This window comes from Xiphophorus maculatus, chromosome 2 (genome assembly GCF_002775205.1).
Source record: "Xiphophorus maculatus strain JP 163 A chromosome 2, X_maculatus-5.0-male, whole genome shotgun sequence".
In the NCBI taxonomy this organism is placed as follows: domain Eukaryota; kingdom Metazoa; phylum Chordata; class Actinopteri; order Cyprinodontiformes; family Poeciliidae; genus Xiphophorus; species Xiphophorus maculatus.
In genome coordinates, this window is record NC_036444.1 from 23,837,378 (window position 1) to 23,860,426 (window position 23,049).

At 37.5% G+C, this 23,049-nt stretch overlaps 1 protein-coding gene across 3 annotated transcripts in view; it reads left to right on the forward strand.

Annotated features, from left to right (window-relative positions):
* Positions 1 to 23,049, forward strand: part of peak1 (pseudopodium enriched atypical kinase 1) — a 94,763-nt gene that overhangs the window by 17,448 nt on the left and 54,266 nt on the right. For all 3 annotated transcript variants that reach the window (XM_023347374.1, XM_005800684.3, XM_023347376.1), the window contains exon 2: positions 2,980 to 3,081. The gene's annotated coding sequence lies outside the window, so the exon portion shown is untranslated. The remainder of the gene's footprint in view (positions 1 to 2,979; positions 3,082 to 23,049) is intronic.

A 23,049-nucleotide genomic window follows, 5' to 3' on the forward strand; every position in this document is an offset into this window, starting at 1 on the left:
TTGCCATACATTCGCAGTACCCAAAGCTCGCTTTGACAGCATATGAAATCGTAACATCCAATTACGGCACATTGCCAGGTTGGATCCAGATTTGATATTTTCTCAGCTTCATACATAAAAGATGTCCACCGTATCATCCTAACCGCAGTCTGTGAAACCTAAGGTCCAGCAGGAACAACAGTTTGCATCATGGTAGCTGTGTGTCAAACACAGACACATGGAAATGTTTTGACCGCCCATCTGTTTGAAAAAGAAGAAACTGCGGTGCTGTGCCAATTAGAGCGGGAGGAAGGAAGTGGTCAGCTCTAAAAACCCAAGAGTAAACAAAAGCCCAGGGGAGGCTTGACCTGGATCCTTTTTTAAATTTTTTATTTCAAGCTCAGGGGCACTTCAGACCGATTACTGCACTTAAACCTAAGAGCATTTTAACTCTATTGTCTTCATCTGTATCAAATTATGTAAGTAATGTCTAGCTTATGTAAGTAATGTTTGGCTTGAGCTTCAGACATGTAAGGATTATTATTACCAACCAGGGATTATTTCATAGAAACGCTGATGTAAAAAACCTACAAAATCAAATATTAACTTGATTTTGCCTCCTTTCACCCACTGTGAGCACAAGAAACCAATATTTGGGTTGGAATATGTGCTTAAGTATGAAATCATGTTATCAAGTGTATCCTCTTAGAGCACAAAATAATAATAAAACCGTTCGGTATAAACAGCCTCCCTTCCTCCAGGCCCTTAACTTCTAATAGTTTAGAACCACAAGCTGAACTCAACACTAACATTTCCTTATATAGCTTGTTTTCTTGCCTGAGCCAGACTGCGGGGTAAGAGGGTGAAACCAGCATGTCACGCCCGCAGGGATGAATTTAAGGGGAGGGGAGTGGTTCTTGTCTAATTTCTGTTGACTCACTGCTTTTAATGAGAAGTGGGACTTGACGCCCGTTGTTGGAGGATAGGTCAGGAATTGCTCGTTAGTGTCTGCCGGCGTTATTAATTCACCCCGGCCTCTTTTGTCTTTCGCTGTTATGATTGTTATCGTGCATCATCAAGGAAGGAGCCACGTTTTTGTTTTGCTTCGAGACACGTTGTTGTCGGGTCCTCCAGGAGACTTTGCTGACCGCAAAGAGATCACATTAATTATTTTATGTCTAGACTTGTTGTCACATGATGTCAAGAAGACGTGTGATGTTTTTGCTGCTTACTATGAGAAGATATCCGTTTATTATTTGCTTATGGTCCAAGTTAGACTGTGAAAACCTCAGTATTTTTATCACTTCCGATGAGTGAGAGCATCATAGTTGTGGGTTATATTTATAACCTTTACCCTAGCTACTTCCTCTTCTAGAAGTAATCATCAGATGCAGGACTAGGCAGCATTCTATCAGTTTCCATCCATCCATCTTCTTCCGCTTATCCGGGGTCGGGTCGTGGGGGTAGCAGCTTCAGAAGGGAGGCCCAGACTTCCCTCTCCCCGGCCACTTCTTCCAGCTTTTCTGGGGGAATCCCAAGGCGTTCCCAGGCCAGTCGAGAGACATAGTCCCTCCAGCGTGTCCTGGGTCTTCCCCGGGGCCTCCTCCCAGTGGGACGTGCCCGGAAACCTCACCCAGGAGGCATCCTGACCAGATGCCCGAGCCACCTCAAACTGGGTCCTCTCGATGTGAAGGAACAGCAGCTCTACTCTGAGTCCCTCCCGGATGACTGAGCTTCTCTCTCTAAGAGAGAGCCCAGCCACCCTCCGGAGAAAACCCATTTCGGCCGCTTGTATCCGCGATCTCGTTCTTTCGGTCATGACCCAAAACTCATGACCATAGATGAGAGTAGGAATGTAGATTGACCGGTAAATCGAGAGCTTCGCTTTTTGGCTCAGCTCTCTCTTCACCACGACGGACCGGTACAGCGCCTGCTTGACGGCAGACGCTGCGCCAATCCGCCTGTCGATCTCCCGCTCCCTTCTTCCCTCATTCGTGAACAAGATCCCAAGATCTATCAGTTTATTTATGCCAAATACCATTTACTGTCAGTATAGGATATGAAAATCTGGACCGATATTGAGATTTGATAAGCCTGCCGCAATAAGCACTTAGTCAATTAATCGCATGATAAGTTAATTACTATTCTTATGATTAATATTTTTTCAAGAGCAATTTAATTTACAGATACATCATAGCTTGATTTTATTTATGGTTTCAGTTGCTGGATATTCAAAATGTCTTTCAGGTCCAGGCTAGTCTTTGAGAGAGAGCTATCTCATGTTATTATCACTATATTAGTTGAAAACAGTGTCAAAATGACAATATGAAAAATGCCCATGCATCAGTGGTAGCTGAATGGAAAGATCAGATTTTTAAGTTTCAAATTATCAGGCCGATTGAGCTGGCAATCGGTTCATCTCTATCAATCAATCAATCAAATTTTATTTGTATAGCACATTTCAGCAGCAAGGCATTTCAAAGTGCTTTACATCATATCAAACACAGAAACACAATGCAACATAGAATCAACAATCAAAACACGACATTAAGTCAGGTTCCATCAATAAATTTGTAATTGATTAAGTTTCAAATACAATCCTAAACAGGTGGGTTTTTAGTCGAGTTTGCATCCATAAAAGGTTTACCTGTTACACTCCTACTGTGTTGTATGGAACAAAATACCTGTTGCTATTTTTATTCCCCCTCACGCTCACAATCACACAGTTTAAAACGATGTAGACAGCATTTTAATGGGCTTCTGACACAAGGCTCCGTACACTCTACTAATCTACTAAACTCAAGTTGTAAGCATGTGTGCGTACAACTTTTGTTGTCATTTTTTTCTCTTTCTAATTTACGTCGTCAACAAGTTGCTTCAATGTCTTCAGTGGTCATATGATGTAAAAATGTCTGCTTTTGTTTCAAACGAGAGTTTTCCTTCCAGTTTTCGTTCCATGAGATAAATCCTTTTGTTTTTAACCATCTTGTTCTTCTGCAGAAAAAATACGTGCAGACGGAAGATGCGCTGAGGAATTTGTCTGAAGCAGCAAGGCACTGATACGCTCAGCCTTAGAGGAAACGGAAAGCCAGAGCCTGGCAGGTGAGCCGAATTGCACTTTCTGCTGCCTTTTATTACCGAGCTGTCATCATTCGCTGGGTAAACAATTATCACAGTGGGACTGCTGCATCCTTTTGTTGTGTAATCTCTTCAGGCATGACAGTTTTACATAAGTACTTCCTGTTTTTTTTCTCTGCTGTACATCAAAAATGACTGTAATCCCACAGGCTTTTCTTGGACTTTTGTTATAAATTGCTTTTTTTTTCTCGTTTGGATGCCATGCTGGGTCATACATATAAATCAGTCTAGACAAGACACATAAAGAAGCGCTGTTGTCTTACATCATAACTTGTGGTGGAGGTTTCCCAGACAGACTGTTGTTGATGGGTTAGCCATTACGATACCTTGCACATGTCGTGAAGTCAGGAACATTCTCACTCGTTTACACAACGATTTGGTCATTTTTTTCCCCAGGTAGACCGGAGGGCAGCAGTGTGTTTCAGTTTCTGTCCTTGCTGCCAGCTGATGAGTTTAACTTTTGGGTCAGTCTGCAAAGATTAACAACTAATCTTGTGTTTTAAAATACACAAGATAGGACGTTTTGTGACAAAAAATAGCTGAGTGAAAGTAACAGAAATGTTCCGCTTCCATATCGTTCGATAAAACATGACTGACTTTGAGATTTATATTAAGATGTGCAGTTTCTATCTAAAAACCAGAAAAGGGAGAGCTGAATATTTTTCCGGTAAATGTTACCATGTGAGTTTCCATGTGTGTCGTCTGATTTTTCTTCAATAGTTACGGGATCACTACAGTTCTAGTGAAAATGCTTCGGAGGAAAGGTTTCAGCACAATGTTTTTACTGTTTCTGCATTTTGTTATGGTGGGAGACTTTCAGTGTTCCAACGTTATGAAACACGCTAGACTGAGATTTATTTGGTATTTAGCAACGGATGGCAGTAAAATCCTTAGTTTCTGCAAAGAAGTTGTTTTGTCTGTGACTATTTTATATTAGCAATCATATTAGATTTACAGCTTACTATACATTTAATGAACTTGGAACAGATGAGTAGTGTAGTAATGTTTCTGACATGACCTCTAATCATACATCATAAAACATGGATGCACTATTTTCTAGTGTTTCCACAATAGGCTAAAGTTTTTTTCTCTCATGTTTGCAGTTTGATAACAATTTAGATACGTTTTCTTTCACAAGGAAAAAAAGATTTAAATATATTTGTAACATGTTTTTTAAAAGATAATAAAAAATGACTACTGTCTTCAGATTGAAATTAAAGACGTTTGAGGCATAAATATTGGTGCACCGATCCATTGGCCAGTGATCAAAATCAAAGTTTTGAACTTACTGAACTCCTTTTGATGCTGTTTTTATTTTTTAAAAAGATATTCTTTGAAAAACAACCGGTCGTAAACTCCAAAATCGTATTTTTTTCTGTACAGTGGATTCATCAAACTACTGGGTTGTCAGTGAAATTTAGCTATCTTTCCTGTCAGTAGGGTGTTTTAAAAAGGAAGTTGGAGGATGTACAGAGATGTGAGAAGATATTTTAAAAGAAAGTTTATTTTTGAGTCATGTTTATGGTCCACTCCAGCTGTAAAGAGAGTGAGACTTCAGTAGATAAAAGGAGTACTGACGGTATTACAACAAATGTTTGTTTTTTTTATCCATAAGAGCTTCTAACTTCTGTCATGAAACATGCCAAATTCGTAAATTATTTGTCCTTTTTATATTGAAATCCTGTTTTACAGTGTCTGCTCTCTATTACACTGTGTGAAATAATTGCTTAAAATAATAAAACTTTGTTATTAGCTGCATTTGAGCTGCACAAATTAGAATTATGAAAACAAATCTGCTTGATGTAAACATGCCAATTTGTATCAAAATCTTTTTTCATAAAAGGATTTTTCCCTAGGGTGAGGTGGTTTTCTGATATATTGGAATGAGTGTATTCCACAAAACTGGGGTTGAAACACTTTTTTCGCATCACATGAGTCATGATCAACAACCTTGTGTCTTGTCAGCAGACACACGCTTTTTAAAACTTAGCATTGTACTTTCATTTTACAGTGCGTCAATGTTAATAATCTCCTACTCCATTCATTTTGTGTTGGGTTTAAAACCGCTGCCTCTATCAAGAAACCTGCAGTGTGTTTTTTCTGTCATGATCAAAGATTAAATAAAGTTCAAATGAATAGTTGCGAACAAAATTGCCTTATCTTAAGTCACAACTGGCAGGTCAGAGTTTAAAGTAAACCAGTGAAAGCTTGGTCAGTTCATCTTCAGGCTAAAGCTAATGTCCTCTACCAATGTTTAAATGTTGCGTTTAGATGGCCGGTGCAATCTGAGGCCAAGTGCTCCTGAGTCCCAGTGGAGGTTTAGAGCACTGTGAAAGTCAATGTATATTGACTGACGGTAAACAGCATCTGTGTAGATCCATCACTTCTTTGAATCATGGATGCTCGTAAAGTTCCTCTGTTTATCGATCGTTGCGTTTCGCCTTTGTAATGGTCAGTGACGAACGGACAGGAATGTGTCCTGTGCGTTTTACCTCTCGAGTTACCACTCCGGCTCTGCTGCTGAAAGTGCCCTTGCCTTCTCGTTTGAAGAGTAAATCATGTACAGTTTTCCCATTAGGACCCGCTTTGTGGGACTTAATTGAATTGTACCATAGAAAGTGTATACCTTGCAGCAAAAAAGTGTGAAAGAGGAGAAAAAGGCTCGACCCATTATGTCCTTGAAGCCTATTGTGTTAAAATCAGCAGAGATCAATAAATTAGTAAGCATCTAGAACATGTAGACCTAACATACTCCTGTGTTTCATCCCCCATCCAACTCGCAAGCCCCTTGTGTTTGTCCTGCTAAGCGTAGTGTGCAAGCTAGCAGCTGTTGGAGTTCCCATTAGAGAACAGAAATGGATTTCACAAAGAGTCGCAGATGTCTGACATCAATATAAAATTATCTGTGGGTCAGCTCTGTGCTCCTTTTCCTTCAACTACCATTTCAGGGAAGTGGATGTGTGGATGCTACGCTGTACGCTTTCCAACTATGACAGTAATTGGATAATTACAGGTGGGATGATAATTTCTACAAATGATGCACAAAAATGTAAACAAAGCAATGACTGCTGGATGACTTCTAGAAAACTCTACCCTGTTGATTTAGCTTCTCCTTCTTCTTGAACTTCTCTTCTGCATTACCCCATCCTCCTGACCTTGGAATATTTTCTTAAATTTTTTAGATGGTCCTTGATGGATAAGAGCGTTTGATGAGCAGTGGGTGGAAGTTTCCCATAAATTCCACTAAGTTGTGTCTCCATGTTGCATGCTTTAGTTACCCTGAGTCCATTTCACTTTAGTGATGGTAGGAATGTGCCATTGCATGAGAAAAGGTCATCATTCCTGTCATGGCTCTCTCAAGTCCTTAGTCAAGGCTCCCAACATAAGGACATTCTTTCCCACACACGTAACCATGATCCGTTTCATCAACAAAATAACTGCAAATGTTTATTATGTTTGGAGCTTGTCTGTTCTTTATTCAGAGAACATGATGTAAAAATAAACACATTTTCTGAAAAGACTTGCTCAGTTCATTCTAGTTTATAAATAAACCCACAGTTGTTCCAGTTTATTACTGGCTTCACAAATTAATAACTTCCATATAGTAACTGAAACGTTATCTACACCCTCATCATTTTATGTCTGCCTTGTGTTTTAGTAACATAGGAAGATACCTACTTTAGTTAAATACTGCTAAAGCATCATTTAACCAAGCTAAATAATGCTGAAGCAGGTCTTTAGCTAAATAATACTGAAACATTATTTAGCTAAAAACCTGCTTCAGCTAAAGCAGACTCAATTCATTCTAGTTTATAAATAAACCCACAGTTGTTCCAGTTTATTACTGCTTTCACTAATTAATAACTTCCTTAATAACTACTGAAATGTTATCTACATTATTTAGCACAGCTAAATAATGCTAAAAACCTGCTGAAGCAAAGCCTTTAGCTTTAGCTAAAGCAGGTGTCATCTGACAGTTTTGATTTGTGACAAATTTCGAGAAAATTTATCGCAACTTTAACGTACTCCATATTATGGCGCTACTACAAAACTACACGACTGCTACTAAACCTTCAAAGAAATAGCCTGACAATGCTAATCACACACAACACTATGCAGACACTTTGTCTGCACTTATTAAGAGTCACGTCACAATTCAGTTAATACTTCTTTTAAAACTTTGAGGCATTCATAGAAAAGTAAAACTTTCCTCTCCAGAAAGTCTTTTGATTCTTAGATATTGAGACAAGATGGTGACGTCATGGCAGAAAGTAGTGCTTCCTGACTCAGTGGAAGATTTTGACTCTTCATCCATTATACATGAAATATTCAAGACAAGGGGCACGTCCAATATTTCCTAAGCTGTCATATCACTTTATTTGTGTCTAAAGCTAATGGCTACTATTAGAATTAACGATGGTGGTAAAGGACTAATGATCACAGTAATGTGAGGACCAGAAAGAGTGCAAGACTCAGAACATCAGTGTTATGACTGGATTAATGGATAAGACATCGGCTAAAACCCCGTTTCAAGATTAGTTGTCATTGATTCTCCTAGACTTATGAACACAATCTTTTTTTTTTTTTACGGTGTGTGTGCTTTTCTGTACTGTTGGTAAATATCGAACAGTGTATCAATCAACACCTCAAAGACTTGGATTCGGATCAAATCAGGGAAAATACAGAAAGTCTTTTTATAGATGGTATTCCTTACCTCATAATGCTGTCATGTAATCTGATTTTCCGATTTATTATCCAGTTTGCCCAGTGACTTTAAACTCGATCTCCACTAAGTCCTTTGGTCTTGCCACCAATTGTTTTATTGGTAATTCAGCTTCGTCTTGATGGTCTCTTTAAAGAGACTGATGTTTCAGCTGTTCAGCTTCTGGCCTGGCCTGTGCGGCTCAGGCTTTGAAAATGGAGAAACAATTTGGACTTAAAGCAAGACCGAGCTTAAAGTAGAGATGTTAGCAGTTGTGGACGTACGAGTTGTATTGATGGAAACAGCTGACAAATTAGCCTGGGCTACCACTACCAGTGATCATGTTTTAATTAATCCATCTGCTTATTTCAGTTTACTAATCAATTATTGTAAATGATTGAAACTGATTGCAAATGACAACTTTATGACGTCTAAGGAGACACTTTAGTTCGTGAAAAATGTTTTAATACGTCAAGCAGTTGATCCTTCTGTGGTTTTAAAAGAAGAACCAAATGCTGCTATAAGATCCAGCTTTCTGCAAACATTTTTTTGTGTAGAGTATATTGTTTACTTCATAACCCAAATTTAGGACAGGACTGATTGTTTTATCTTCGTTGTATTTCATTTTTGTTCATAACGCACAGTAGTGAAGTTAGAGAAACAAACCAGAAATGGTGCTCATCACGAGTCAAGTTACTACAAAGTGATTTGTTTCTCCATCTTCAGCCTAATGCTGCATGCAACAAATTATATTTCACACACAAACTTAGGCAACAGTGTAAAATGGATGTTTTTTTTTAGCAGTATGGAATTACTGTGATGCCCCGTGGCATCACAGTCTTAATTGGACTCAATGAATCACTGTTAAGACATGTACAACTGTAAGATTGCTTATGAATTATCTGCCTTGTTTGACTAAAGAAAAGTTTGTGACTTTGTAAATTCATAGTTTATTTAGCATATAAATCCTCTTTAGTATCATGTTTGAAATATGAAAATTAAAAACACTATTTCAGACCAGTGTAGCCTGAGTTTAGAGTGGATTATACATGTGAGAGAGCTGCTCTGCTGCGTATCCTTTTTCGTGTTGTGACTACTCGACTCCCAGCCAGACCCCTGATCTTCCCACCCTCTTTAACATGTTTTTTCAGCTGTGTTTACATTCTAGGCCCCCTAAAAGTTGAAAAGTGGGTTGAATGCCTTCCTCAGTCCTTACCCGCTGACATCTGTCAAGTCTGATTATCATTCAAAACCAGCATTCCTCAGCTCTTGTGCATAGTGAGCTCTTACAAGTTGGGAAAACTTCCCAAAAATTCACAGAAGGAGACAAACATTGTTTCAAGGTCACTTAAAACAAGCTCCAAATGTTTTTAAGTAACCAGATATCTCCAAATATTCAAATGAATAAAAGAAACCTTATAGAAAAATAGAAAATACAGGCATTTTCTGAATAACATATTTCTAAGACATGTTTTGTTGATTTTAATTAGCTGATTGCTAGAATGAAAAGACTGAAATTACATTGCAGCCGTAACGCTTCATGCTAGCCTTTGACTTTTGCATAGGCACTGCATATGTAATTTGTGATCAATACCATAAGCCAATATGTTTGCAAGCCAGAAAGAGTGTTGTGTTCATTATGCATTATTAGTAAGTATGAACATAGACCTACTGAGCTATATGACGTTTTATTACTATTGTGCAGAAAGTCCCATCCTATCTCTTTATCTGTTATTGATCAGTTGCAATCCTATCTTAGGTAGTTATTGTTAAAAATAAATTTACACAGAAACAGAATGACACACTAAACAACAACTTAACAGATTTTCAGCTTGATCGGTACAGATCGAAGATTGGTTGGTTGGCATTTCAAAAATCAGAAACCATCGACACTGCGGCATCAGATTGTAGTGACAACACTCTTCAGTGTGTTTGCTATTACTGACAGAAGAAGGCTCAGTATTTGTTATTTTTAGCACAGGCTGTGTGTTTTAAAAGGAAGTCGGAGGCAGTGCAGGGAGGTAGGAAACTATTTTAAAGAAAAATGGATTTTCTATGACATGTCTATGGTTCTTTTAGATTGCAACATTAAGACTTCACTGGGTATAGTTCAAAACTTTGAACTGAGATTCAAAGTTATGAACATTTTGTTTTTCTAAAAATTACAATACATCTTTTTACTGCTATTTTTTTTAACATTCTTATTATTTAAGACAAATTTTAAGCAACCTAATACAACATTAGGAAGTCAAACAGTCTTAGATTGGAAGCCAACCACAAATCTTCAGTCGATATATCTCAACAAACAATATGTTACTTGTAAGATCCACCAAGATTTAATGTTAACACTTGATAAATGTGAATAAAAGTTCATATTTTTATTGAAACTCCGACGCTGATTTGTTACCAGAATCATAAACTTCCAACTGAATTTCTGACACATAACTATGTGGATATTACAGCAGTCAGGTTCATTGGCTTGTTTAAGTCCATCCTCTAGTTCAGTTGCTTCAGTTGAATAGCAGTAATTATTTGGTGACTTGTGATTTTTATTGTCCTTGATAATTAAATAAATGTCAGCAAAACCTACAATCCTGGAATAGATTTTTCATCATTTAAAATCTAAAAAGAAAGGAAAAAGGTGAAAAGGATGAAAGAAAAGGTTTCCATGAGCAACATTGGACTGATAGTTTTTCAAAGAAGCAACCTGGCAAAAATTAATTTATCCAAAAGAAACAAAAAAAAACCCCAAAAACGGCCATGTGATGAAAGTTTTAGCCATCCATCAAATTTTCCAGACAGCCATTTATTTAGGCGGTCACGGCATGATTACTTGGTTATGATGATGGACAGTTGTGAAGAATGTTGTTCCACTGACGAGGCCAGAAGGCAGATGGATAGTGTTGTGGTAATGTCGTCAAGATGTTAGCAGTCAAGTTGCGTCATTTGTAAAGAATGAGTGATGATTAAACCAGAGGGATCACTCCCCTCAGACTTTTAAAGAAGTGTAGCATTTCAATACCTGCACCAATCAGATAAATGGACCCATCCTTTTCGGGATTTATGCATATAGATGTTCTCAAAAGCTTACAATTTGGATATAGGAAGTGAATATCTGAACTGAAAATCAGAGGGCTTCTTTTTAATTTAAAGTAAACAGCTGGACCTGCACTGTGACTGTGTGTGTGTCCCCTCTAAAATGGCCCCGCGGCACTGATTCATCCAAGGCCGGCTTCTAGATGCCATAAATAGTTTGTCTGAGTGCAGTACAAACGTTTTCATGGTTCATCCTGTTCTTTAATTCCCAGCATTTAACTGTTTGCGTTAACTGCAGACAGTGGGACCAGTAAAAATCTGTTGAGGTGAATTACGGCCAGCAGACAGAGAAAGTTCCAGTAGTCTGAATCTGATATGAAGGCAAGTGAGATAAAAGTGAGATTCACTTTATCAGTGAATCTTACAGTCCCCTTCAGGGGAACATCTCGAAACTTTTCCACGTCTAAAGAGGTTTTTTTTCCCCAGCCTCTTACAGATGCAAATTTATGATGGTTTCCCTCCAGTATCACAAGGTAATAACTTTTATCCCCAAATTGATGGCGTTTCCCTTTTCTTTGGAAACATTGCATTACCTGCTGCCAGAGGGCCTGCGGAGCCAAGTCTTTCTTCTGTCACCAAATGACCAAAATGAAATTAGATTTTCCGGGAGGCGGGGGGTGAAAACTATTTTCAGAAAGAAAAGTGGGACAGGGTTAAAATTGACCATAAACTGCACGTCATTTTGTGTCCTGTCAACCTGAAATATGAGGCAAAAACTCTTTGTTTTGCTTCCTGATACTTGCATTTGCAAATGTCCTTTTTTTGAACTGACTGAGTTTTTAATTTTATTGTTTAGTTGTATTATAAAATTTCAAGAGTTCTTTTAAGGTGAAAAATGGAACATCAAGATCAGAGACTTTCGAATACGCTTTCCTCTGCAAAAACGTAAGTAAGTTTAAAGTTAATTGGTTTCCGTTGCATTCTGGATTTTTAACTCATTTATCGCTATAAAGCATTTACTGAAACATCCTGTCGATTACACCACTTTGCCTTTGTCTGCACAGTTACTACGAAGCCTTGACGTGCGTTGAGTTTATATCGTACCCAAATAAGAATCAGTTTCAGATGTGGTCTAGCAACACGATGCTGTGCAGATCTTTTTCACTCATCAAATCAATGCAACATGGTTAAATTCACAGCAGTCTGCTGCTTCATTATGATAGATGCCCAAAACCTGTCATGTTGCAACACGATATTTCTCCTAAGGCCTTCATTGCCCGATCTGTGGTTCTGGCAGCGTTGTGATGTCCTGTTGCTGCACGTTTCCCACAAGCTCAGCTGTTGACGGAATGGAATGGTTGGTGGAGTTGAAATACTTTTTAGCAGCATGGCATAGATGTGCGAGCTTCGTCAGAGGGGAGTGAAGCATGACCTGCTGAGGGGTTTTGCAGCACTTTTAAAACCCAGAACACAATCGGGTAAAGAATAGATTTAAAAACTTTGTGGCAGGGACGATCCAGAGGATGTTGAACCAGAAGAGGGAATCTGGACTGTATGATGATAGCTAATTTCATGTGAACAAAATTAGTTTTAGAGGCATTTGTTAAAAATGTTGCACTGTGATTAACTTGGTTGTTTTTATGTTTAAGGAATATTGCATTTATTTATTTTTTTCATTTTATGTTCTTTTGGGTTCTTACTAGCCAAAGTACGACCCCATATGGATGTGCACTTACCTTGAAGACGTAGTCACGATTTGTAATTTGGAAGCAAATCTAAGCAACACTCCTAGTGGGGCCTCCATTTTTTTCTTCCCCCCATCTTTTCATTTGATATACTTCAGGGTTTCCCTCAGTGTATTATAAGCCTGGCGGGCCACCAGGCTTTACTTGTGCCCTCATCAGGCTTGGCAATGTTTATTTATTTCAGTCTTTTTTAATTATTGTCTTTTTCAAGACTATAAATAGTTGGTGTTTAGGTGTTAACCTTCTTCCAATAACGCATAACTATCATGTGACATTTTCACATTTTCTGTCAACTTTAAACATTTTTCAACTCAGAAACATGGCGGTGGGCTGGATGACGGCCCTAGCGCCCTGAGCACTGGGGTTGGCAAGTTCTCTGGAGGAAACCCTGTGCTGATACGTTAGGCTTGTACTAGACATAAAAGCTGCAAGTTTTACTTTGAAAGGCTTCCCTCGATTATTAGTGAGTGATGTTGATGAATTATGGGATGTTAATGACTCCTAACAATCTGTTCATAATGGTGACTAAATGAGTATATCTGCAAATAAAAGCTGCAATAAATGTCATGAGGTCAATTAGGAAACAAAACAAACACATTTAATATTCTCTCTGATTTGTCTGATCGCTGTCTTCTCCCAAAAGAGACACAACAGAAGATAGAAGTAATTAGTCACCATGTTACATAAGTCTTATTGCTACCGATGGGGATTTTAACGACCATTATATATCAACCTTTAAGGTGGAAAGAACTTGCCATCTTTTGAGAATCCACTTACCTTCACAACATAAATGAGAAATCACACTTTCATGTTCCTTTCTTTTTGTCTTTATGATTTCCAAGACATGCCTAACCGTATCAAGCTTTATCTGAAATCTTCACTCTGAAATTTAACATCCATATTTGCATTCAGGGTCCCGCTTTCACGCTGAGCAGTGAAGAAATTCACTTCCAGCAGTATTTGGTTCCTGGTGTCTATTACGGATTAGACTTCAAAGAGCTAATTTAGGACTGACATCCTAAAAATAGAAGAGCAACACAAGGCTGTAAAACTCAGCGGGGAATGCCTGTGTTCACGTTTCTAATTAATTCATTTCTATGCATCACTCGCGTTGCAGATGGACTGCACCATCTTGCTGTGTTTTAATGACTACCTCATCTCTTCTATTGCACCGATCAAGAGAGTTGAAGTATATAAAAAAGCGATACACTTGATATTCCCTACCCAGTTTTTTTTTTCTCACTACCAGCAGTTCTTTCTCCTATTTATGGGATTCCTATTAAACAGAGTGAAAGCAGATCTGTCTGTCATCCCTGGCAGGGCTGCAAGTAAAAAATATTTCCTTGATCGATTCATTTATTCAGGATTCTGACAATTAATCGTTTATTTGGATAAAAAATTTGTCACACTTTGCAGATTTTTCATTAAAATATTAAGTCTTCTCAGTTCAATGTTTGAAATACATTAGAAGATGGAAATAAATCAAATAGATTTTTAAATAAGAAAATAAGCCTTTTATTTCCTAAAATGCAATAGCATAGCAGAGCATTTCTTTAGCCACTTGAGGAGTTTTGGGTTAAATATGTTTTACGAAGGCATTTATATCTTAAATGCAAAATATATGTATATATTTGGTACATTTTTGACTAAATTAAAGCTCTGAATAAGTTTTTTTAAGCAAATAGCCTTTTGTTTTGAGTCTATATAATCCAGTTAACTATTAATCGATTACTTCAATAGTTGATGATTATTTCAATAATCGATTAATGACGATTAATTGTTTCAGTCCTAATCCACGGTCGGATTATTCAGCACTTTCTTGAGTTTGTATTTTTTTTTACAACCAACTTTCCCTGTTTCATGCAATTTGTTTTTCCTGAATGAAATGCTTCCGGTGCAGACAAAGGATCAGAACAGCTTTTGGTTTTTTTTAAACAAACGCAGTCGGGTGGCAAATACACTAGATGCAAGGAGGAGATGCCTCAGGTTATGTTGGTGTTTTCTCAGCACTTCACAAGAAAGCAAAGGTGCATATTTTCATTTTGCTACCCAGAAGGTTTGTGTGTAACTGCTGAAGCATAAAAATACCGCCTTCAGTCTTTGAATTTGCTCCATGGAAAACCAAGTAGTTTTATGGTTTTTAGTCTTTGAAAGAAAAAAGAAAAGTGGAACCAGATTTTACTGCTAACCGTCACAGTTTGTTAAATGAAGCTTTATTAAAATAAAATTATAAAATTAATTAATAGATGTATTGATCAAGATATGTTTCAAGGATGTATATTTTCTAGTATACTCTCCAGTAAAATTATCATTGGTTTACAGTATCAATACCAAACATTTTAATACAAATGTCTAACATTAGCAACTTGGTTTTTATTTTAAAAAAGAAAAGCCATTGTACTCCTATTGCTGCTAAAATGTTAATTTATAACTGTTTATTATTAAAGAATAATTTAATAACAGTGGTTTGCAAACTTGTTGGAACATAAAATGTTTCTTTTTCCCAAATATATTGTTAAGACAGGTTTCCCAGTAGAGTTGGATCTCAATTTGTAGCGTTTATTCTTTAAAATAAAAGTAATAAACGGGGGCAAAGCATATTTTTTCAACCTGCACTGCTTGTTTGAACAAAAAGTTAAACATTTTGAGTTGACAAAATAACCAGGATGTGAGAAAGATAAAGATCTCACCAACTTATATGTCAGAATTCAATATGGCTGCCATCCATAAATATTTGTGCAAATTTTATTTGTGGACATTATGCATATAATGCAGAGACAAACAGTGTTTTTAACTCATGTTCCTAATAGCAATTAGCCTGTCGAAAGCTCATCAAGCCACATGTTAGTTATTTAAATTACAACAGTTAAGTGTAGTGCTTCACTATAGATCTGAAAAATGTTGCCATTGCAGTGCAATATTCATATTATGTAGAACTGTTTGCATTGCAATAGTTGTTGGCCAATATATTCCAGGTGTTATGAACTTGCATTTCATATCATTGTAATATTTACTCAGCTGGACAGTGTCTCACAGCAACAGATGCTCACACTGGACACTAATGACATAACTCAAAATATGATTTGTGTCCAACCCGGCAATCAAAAATTTACCAACTTTATTAACCATTTTTGCAACCGTAAATAATTCAAAACAGCTGAAGTAGTTTTTCTTCTATGCAAGAGAAAGGGTGTTGGTCTTCTTTCAGTTAGCTGGCCAACAGTATGCAGCAACAAGTGGGGAAGGGGCAGAACTCCATTCCTTCAAACAGCTGGAGAACACGCCCAACTCTCTGGCACGTTCTCTAGCATCTCACTTTGAACTGTAGGAACAATATGAATTTATAGTAAGCAGCCTATTCCTAATGCTGCATGTTTTTGTTTTGCTTTCTGTGGCTATATTTGGTTTCAAGCAGTTTTATAATTGAGGACTTAGACATGCACATGTTCACAATCCACCTTAAACTTGATCATGTCGTTTAACTTAGAGAGAGTTTCTTCCTTCCTTCTGATTTTTGGCGCTGTTATAAAATGCATGGTGTCTGGCTTTTTCGTCTTCTCCCATGTCTGCACTTTTTTCCCCCGCCATCTACCTCAGAGGACTTTTAACAGTTCTTTTTCAGACTAACATAGGCTTTTAGAGACATGCAGCAATCAGCCCAAAGAATGAGGACAGTATGAGCAGGCAGGGCAGAGACATTATTTTCTACTTAACAATCACAGCCCCATTCTCCCTTTCCTGTCATCCCTTGTTTTTGTTCACTTCTCCCCCCAGGGCTGTTTATAGGAACTCATTGTCTCTGCTTTTGGCATTCGCTGCTCTCAAAACTTTGTCCTTGTCATGGAAGTTGATCATGATGGAGGATCCACTTCCAGTGAACCTCTCTGGAAGTTTGACAGCTTACACAAAGACAGAGTATGACCGTTAAGTTTTTCTTCACTATCACAGTTTTTGGTTTCCTGTACTGTGTTTGTGGGACTTACAGTAAATGTCTGCTGTGTACCTTATTTATACCTCTCCAGGTCTAATCAGTGTCACATCTTGTTACCACTTGACATTTTTAATGGGACAAATTGAAGATAAATTATTAGATTATTGTGATATGATAAATTTTATTAAAAATACCATTGTTTCATACGGTATTCAGCCTGCAGTCAGGTGAAGACATAACTGACAATTTTCCAGCTTTAGTTTTAATCAGCATTATCTTCATAAAGGTGTTTCCATAGTACCAGCAGCTGCGTTTCCATTGACCAGTTTGGAATTACGAAAATAAATTTGCTAAATGTAAACACGGCTCGCTTGTTAATAAAAAATGTTGACGCTAGGATGAGGTGGGATTTTTTTTGGCTGTGTCGAAATTACTGTATTTTGCAAAACTACAATGGAAAATTTGTTTTTGCATCAAATGAGTCACATGATCAACAACCAGATGTTACTACTGGCAGAAATGACAAAGTAGACGACGAAAAGTGTGTGACAGCACGATGTGTTTTTTAATGACATATCCTATGAACAAGCTTATTCATGTGTGATTTTAATTGCATTTTTTGTTTAACGGAAACATTAGTTTTGAAATCGTGTTTTTTCGACTTTGTGGAATATCAACTAACTTTTGCGCTCATTTGTAATGAAAACACAGCTAGTGTTTCTGTTTCTCACAGCTGTTTTACAGTATTTCACGTATATTTCTAACAGCCAAATTGTTGTTGTTTATCTTACCAATGGAAAAGTTTAGCGGGTGTTTTCCAACCATTTGACTTGTAGTACTCATTATTAATGGTCAATATTTGAAGAACATTTAAAAATCCATTATTTGACCTTTGAAAACTAACTTTTTTATATTTGTAGCTTTTGCACGTTTAATGACGAAAATGTGTGAAGTTTCACTTTTTTCACTTTTGATTTTTAAAATACGAGCGTAAGAGTTAAAGACAATTTTTAATCTCATTTATTGAGATAAAATATGATATACCAGTGGTAATAATCAGTGGTCTGAAAAATTCAGGCTTAAAAGCTGTTTCCCTTAGCCCAAAGAAACAATTGGGAAGCACTTTCCAATAGAAAAGTAGAAAAAGGAACCTAAATCTACCGATATTTTGTGTGTTACTTTAATTTTATTGTGCAGCAGCATGAAGAATATACATAACTGCATAAAGAAAAATGCTGCGCCTTGCAAAACTCCAAAACGTCCTTATCCTGGACATCAATTATCCAAATCCTCCTTGTACTTCTTTGTACTTTTCAAACTTGCACCTCTCTCGTTAGAGCTCTGTGTTGTTCTCAAAAGGGAGCCAGACACGGTTGCCCTGCTAGATAATGGTTTTTCAAGCCTGGCTCCATGTATGCATACCTGAACTGTGAGTCAGAATTGTTCACTCAGATTAACTTTGCTCCATTTTATCACTCTCACTGCTTTATTCTCTGTGATCTAGTTAGGCTATCATATATCTGTCTCGACTGAATATTTTATGACACGATGCCCTCCTCTGGCTCCAAAACGTGTCGAAGCTGATCTGTCGTCATTCTGCTTCTATTGCTGTCCTTTGACCTGCTTATGGTTAGGAAAGGGCTTTTTCTGCCGCTTTGAATGTCAAAAAGGTCCAAATGGCCATCTGAAGTGGCCATTTTATATCACTTCATCTTAAGAATTACAAGCTCCATGTCTTGTGGTAAGTTTTATTACTCTTTAAGTTATGCATAGCAGTGTAACACAAGTAATATACTGTATGTCTCATATCAGGACAAATGATTCCCACATAGAACTCCTTTTGAAGTAAATTTTAAAAATATTACTTTTAACTGTTTTTATGAAGCAATTTTACATTAATAAGCCACCTTAGCGATGGTTTTAGCTAAGCTGTAAGATCTGATATAACGTTTAAATCCAATGCTAATATTACTATTAAACAATAATGCAGCAGGAAAACATTTTTATATGATGGTAAGAAAAGTGTTAACAATATTATTGTAATACAGGAGGAGGCAATTAAAAGTATGGCAGAAACTGGACACTTGTATAGACTAAAGTGGTAACAATATAACACAGCTGGCTGTTGCAGGAAGTTAGAAAAGCAGCAGTTTAAGTCTAGCGAGAGCTATTCCTTTCAACATAAGGTGACAACTTTTCATCATATTTATTCATTTGTACCCAGTTGCATTTACTGGGTAAATTTATTGGGTAAATATTTGCTCGCAATGCAAGCAAAATAGTTTTGAGATAGCATTGTGAGCTCACCCTGTCCCCTCTTAGCTTGAGGTTATCACAAAAACAGACTGACTTGTACAGGTTTCTAAAGATGTTTTTATTGAATTAATGTTAAAATCACTTTTTTTTCCTATTTGTTCAGTGGATGTAAGCATCAGCCGATTATCAATCACACAGAATTAAGGAAATCAAGGTTGAGAAATCAGCTGATTATCTTGGATTGGTTGGATTGCTGTTCAGTGCAGTGTGGTGTTTAGAGGATAAACCTGCTTCCAAAGGACAGAATCATATTCATGTCTCTAACCTTATTTTTTCAGCTTCCTTAATTGTTTTTATTTCATAGTTCGCATCACTTCGCAGAGTTGAAGACTTCTTAATAGTTTTAATGTGGCTATGCAAAAGTTCAGGCTGTATTTGAATTACTGCCGAAGATGACAACTGACAGCAACTCTTAGTTAGCAGCTACAAAGCTCATAGTTCGCATGGATGGCACTGCATGCAGAGGCAAAAACAATCCAGTGCTTTGGCGTTATCACTTGGTGTCAGTCGGCTCCCCGAGCTCAACCTCGCTGACGCAGAAGCCCTTTCATTCGCTTTGATCTCGTTAATAATTGCATGCCATGCAGCTGAAAAAGAAGGGCAGATTTAAAAAGCAGCAGAATGCTGCAAACTGATAGGGATAATAATAGCGGGGGACTTGAGACTTTTGTGCTGTTTGAGTTTTAATCCACTATTGTCTATTCAGCTGTTTTAGCTCATTGTGATATTTTTATTGAAAAAAAAAAAAGATAATTTTTTTGAAACCAAAGACAGTATTTAATGGATTTACAGGAGGTGGATTTGAATTTTTGTATTTTCCACTGCTCTTTTTGGTTGAAGGTCTTTTTGTGATTTTTTTCCCCCACTTCCTGACAAATAAAAGTAAAAGACATGCTGTCCTCCACTGTGTCCACCCTGGAGCAGCTCTGATTGGGCTCAAACAGAACGAACGTCAGCTGGCTCGGTGGCAGAACCGAAGAAGAAAAGCACCAACCAGGGACACAAGCAGGCCAAGAAACTGAACTGTTTTTGTTTGTCATTCTCCTTTCTCCATTTAACATTCTTCCATTTCATTGTCATCACTGAAACTCACACTCACCTGTTGAGTTATTCTCATAGCGGCAGCGATTTAAATCCTAGAAGCTCTTAATGTTTTCACAGGGAGTCAAAGGCATCCTGGGGCTGCTATGGTGTGTACATTGTAATAAAAGTGTGTGTTTTTTGAGTCATGTCAGATCAGATGTTTGCCTGATTAAATTTCATGAGTTTTTGTCCCGCTCTGTACAGTCTTCCCCTAAGCTAGGAACACAGTGAACACAACATGCAGAGCAGGTTGCATTACACAAATGGAAAACTTCAGCAGCCAAAACAGTCTCATTCGCTACCAATACCACCATAAAGAGTAAAATAAAATCGATGGAGCCAATTTAGATTGGCTCCACCAAGAAGCTTGTTTCTGGTTAAATGTAGTAAAATTATCAGTTCGAAAGTTGAAAATGAATTTTTAAAATTTTTGTGGATGCAGCGATGTGAAAATTTTGTGCCGATATTTGATGTCAATATTGCCATTACGGCCGATAACCAATATTTACAGATACTACTCCTTCGACACGGTGGATAAAATGACCTCACCACTAAGATTCCACACATCCTTAAAGTCTATAAAAGTGTTAAATTCATTTAAAAATAAGTTGACCTTAAAAACATTAATCACAGGTCTTAAATTCTGACGAGGCAGGACTATTTTATACTATTCTATGTATCGTTTTCTTTTCTCATGGGACTTTTCTATTAGGGAGAACGTTTGAGTTGTGCACAGAGATCTTTATTGAGTTCTCTGACTCGAGACGGTTGAGGCTACCGCTAACTAGCAGCTAATATACGCAAGCTAGCTTTTTTGCATGCATCATGGATAAGTCCAAATTTATCAGCAGTTGACTAGAAGACTTGTCGGCTGTGAATATTTAGGTCCGACATTTCATTCATAAAAGTCTTTAAAAAAGTTCGGATTGATGAAACACGCATGAACCCTGGACTAATATCGGCCTGGATTAATTTACAAGACTGAGACCAATATATATGAAAAAAATGACTAACGTCGGCCGACATTGATGTTATCGCCGATATGTAAATTCTTCTGTTTTTACTTACTTGCCATAAAATGCTACATGCTAAAAAAATAAATAAAACCTTTTGCAGCTAGCAACAGGAAAATTCTCATTTTTCATAATAGCTGACCAGCTTTTTGCATGTTTTCACTGGTATGTGAGGTTGGAGGGCCTCCTTGTCATCACCCTAATCTTTAGTTTCCTCCACAGATTCTCCATGATGTCCACACATATGTGATGAAAAACAAGTTCAAGTGGAGGATGTGGTTGTGTTTTCCGTGAGTGTGTGTGTTTGTGTGTGAGAGCACAGATGACAGGAATAGTTATGCATGGAGTTTTGACTCGCATACAAACACAGAGCTCACATTCACAAATGAAAGAGGGGTGAACCATAATGGGCAGGTTGGCCATATATAGGCCATATATAATGGTGCCTAACCACAGGCATTTTTCCCAGAAGCAATCTGACATTATGTGTGGTAACATGTGGTTTGTAGCAGCTGACTCACTAAAGACTGAAAAACTCAGGTAGCCTCTGAAAACAAAAAAACAGCACGAATCTCTGGATCCTGGATATTTGGAAGATACACAAGCAGGTCATAATTAGACAACTATTCTGTTTTTCAGGAGAAATTTCAAATATTTTTTCTGTCAACATTGAGGAGCTGTGTGAAGCTTTGAACATCTGAGCACTGTGCAAATCATAATCTGAACATAGCAAAACTACTGCCAACCTACCAGTACCTGCAACCGTAAGGTGATGATACAAAAACAATGCATTTTAGAAACAACATATTCTATTATTTCCACTGCATAGTTATTCACTTTTTTTGTGCTGGTGTCATAAAACCACAACAGAACACATTAAGTCAATACAAGCCTGTTTGGTTCTGGCCTTTCTCCAACAAGTAGTGCCGTTTGGTTTCTGTAAATCATCATCAGGAAGGAAAGCCCCCTTATTATCACTTAGTCTTGCATAATAGAGTGATTAGATTGATAACGTGTTCAAGGATTTATCTTTCATCCGATCCCAGAGAAGTACTAGTTTTTTTTCTGCCTCTTTGCAGTTTTTTGTGTTATTTTTTGTCTTTTATGCCAACAGCAACATTAAAAATGCAGCCTACAGGGACATTTCATTTCCACTTCAACCCCAATAAAAAGTCACCGTCATTGCAGAAGTTGCTGCTTTTTTTTTGTGCACATGTTGACCTCGTGTGGCCCTTCCACCTACTGTGACCTGACTCTTTATTTTAATATCGGCCCTGCTGTGTAAAAAGCCAGATGTCAGGTGATGGGGGCGCTTACCCCAGAGCAGGTCAGCCGCCCACTGCTGTCACATCTGCATGCACACCACCTCCAGAAAAACGCCCTGCTTAAAGCGAAATGAACTGCCAAAGTGCCGCCGAGACTAAACACCAGAGAAGCTGGCATCCATCAGTTGTCTTTGTCTCCAAAATGTTTTGAGTGTTTCAGCGAGAATTCCTCTGGTTTGTTTCGATTGGAATGAGAGCGAACATTTTGATTTACCGAAAGTCTTTAAAGTCTCACAGAAGTGACGAACTGTGGAGGCAGCAGTGGAAACTTAACCGGCAAACCATCTGTGGGGAAAAAAAACAAAGCAAAAAAAAAAGATTGTTTTTTTTAGACTGAGTTTGTATGTGTTGGCTCATAGGTTCATGACACTCTAAGGGTTATCTTGATGGTATTTGCTTAAGGACATTTCACAGAGATTTGCTATATACTGTACTTTAAAAAAAATATTTTGTCACATTAGAACAACAAACATTAATAATAATTTTACTTTATTGGGGATTTTATGTGATTAGACCTACAAAAAGAGCCACCATTTTGCTGCATGAAACAGCTGCAGATGTATTGGGTTATTTTTTTTGTTTGAGCTGCAAATTTTAAGTCTTGAATTCAACTCAATTCATGAAAACTATTAATCACAGAGAGTGTTGTAGCTGATCTTGTCACAATAAGCAATTGAATTATAATCACTTCCAGAAAGGGAATCCTATAAAAACAAAATGGTTTACCATAAAATAAAGAACCTACAATCTACTTTTATCAATTATTATAAAGTGAATCAAG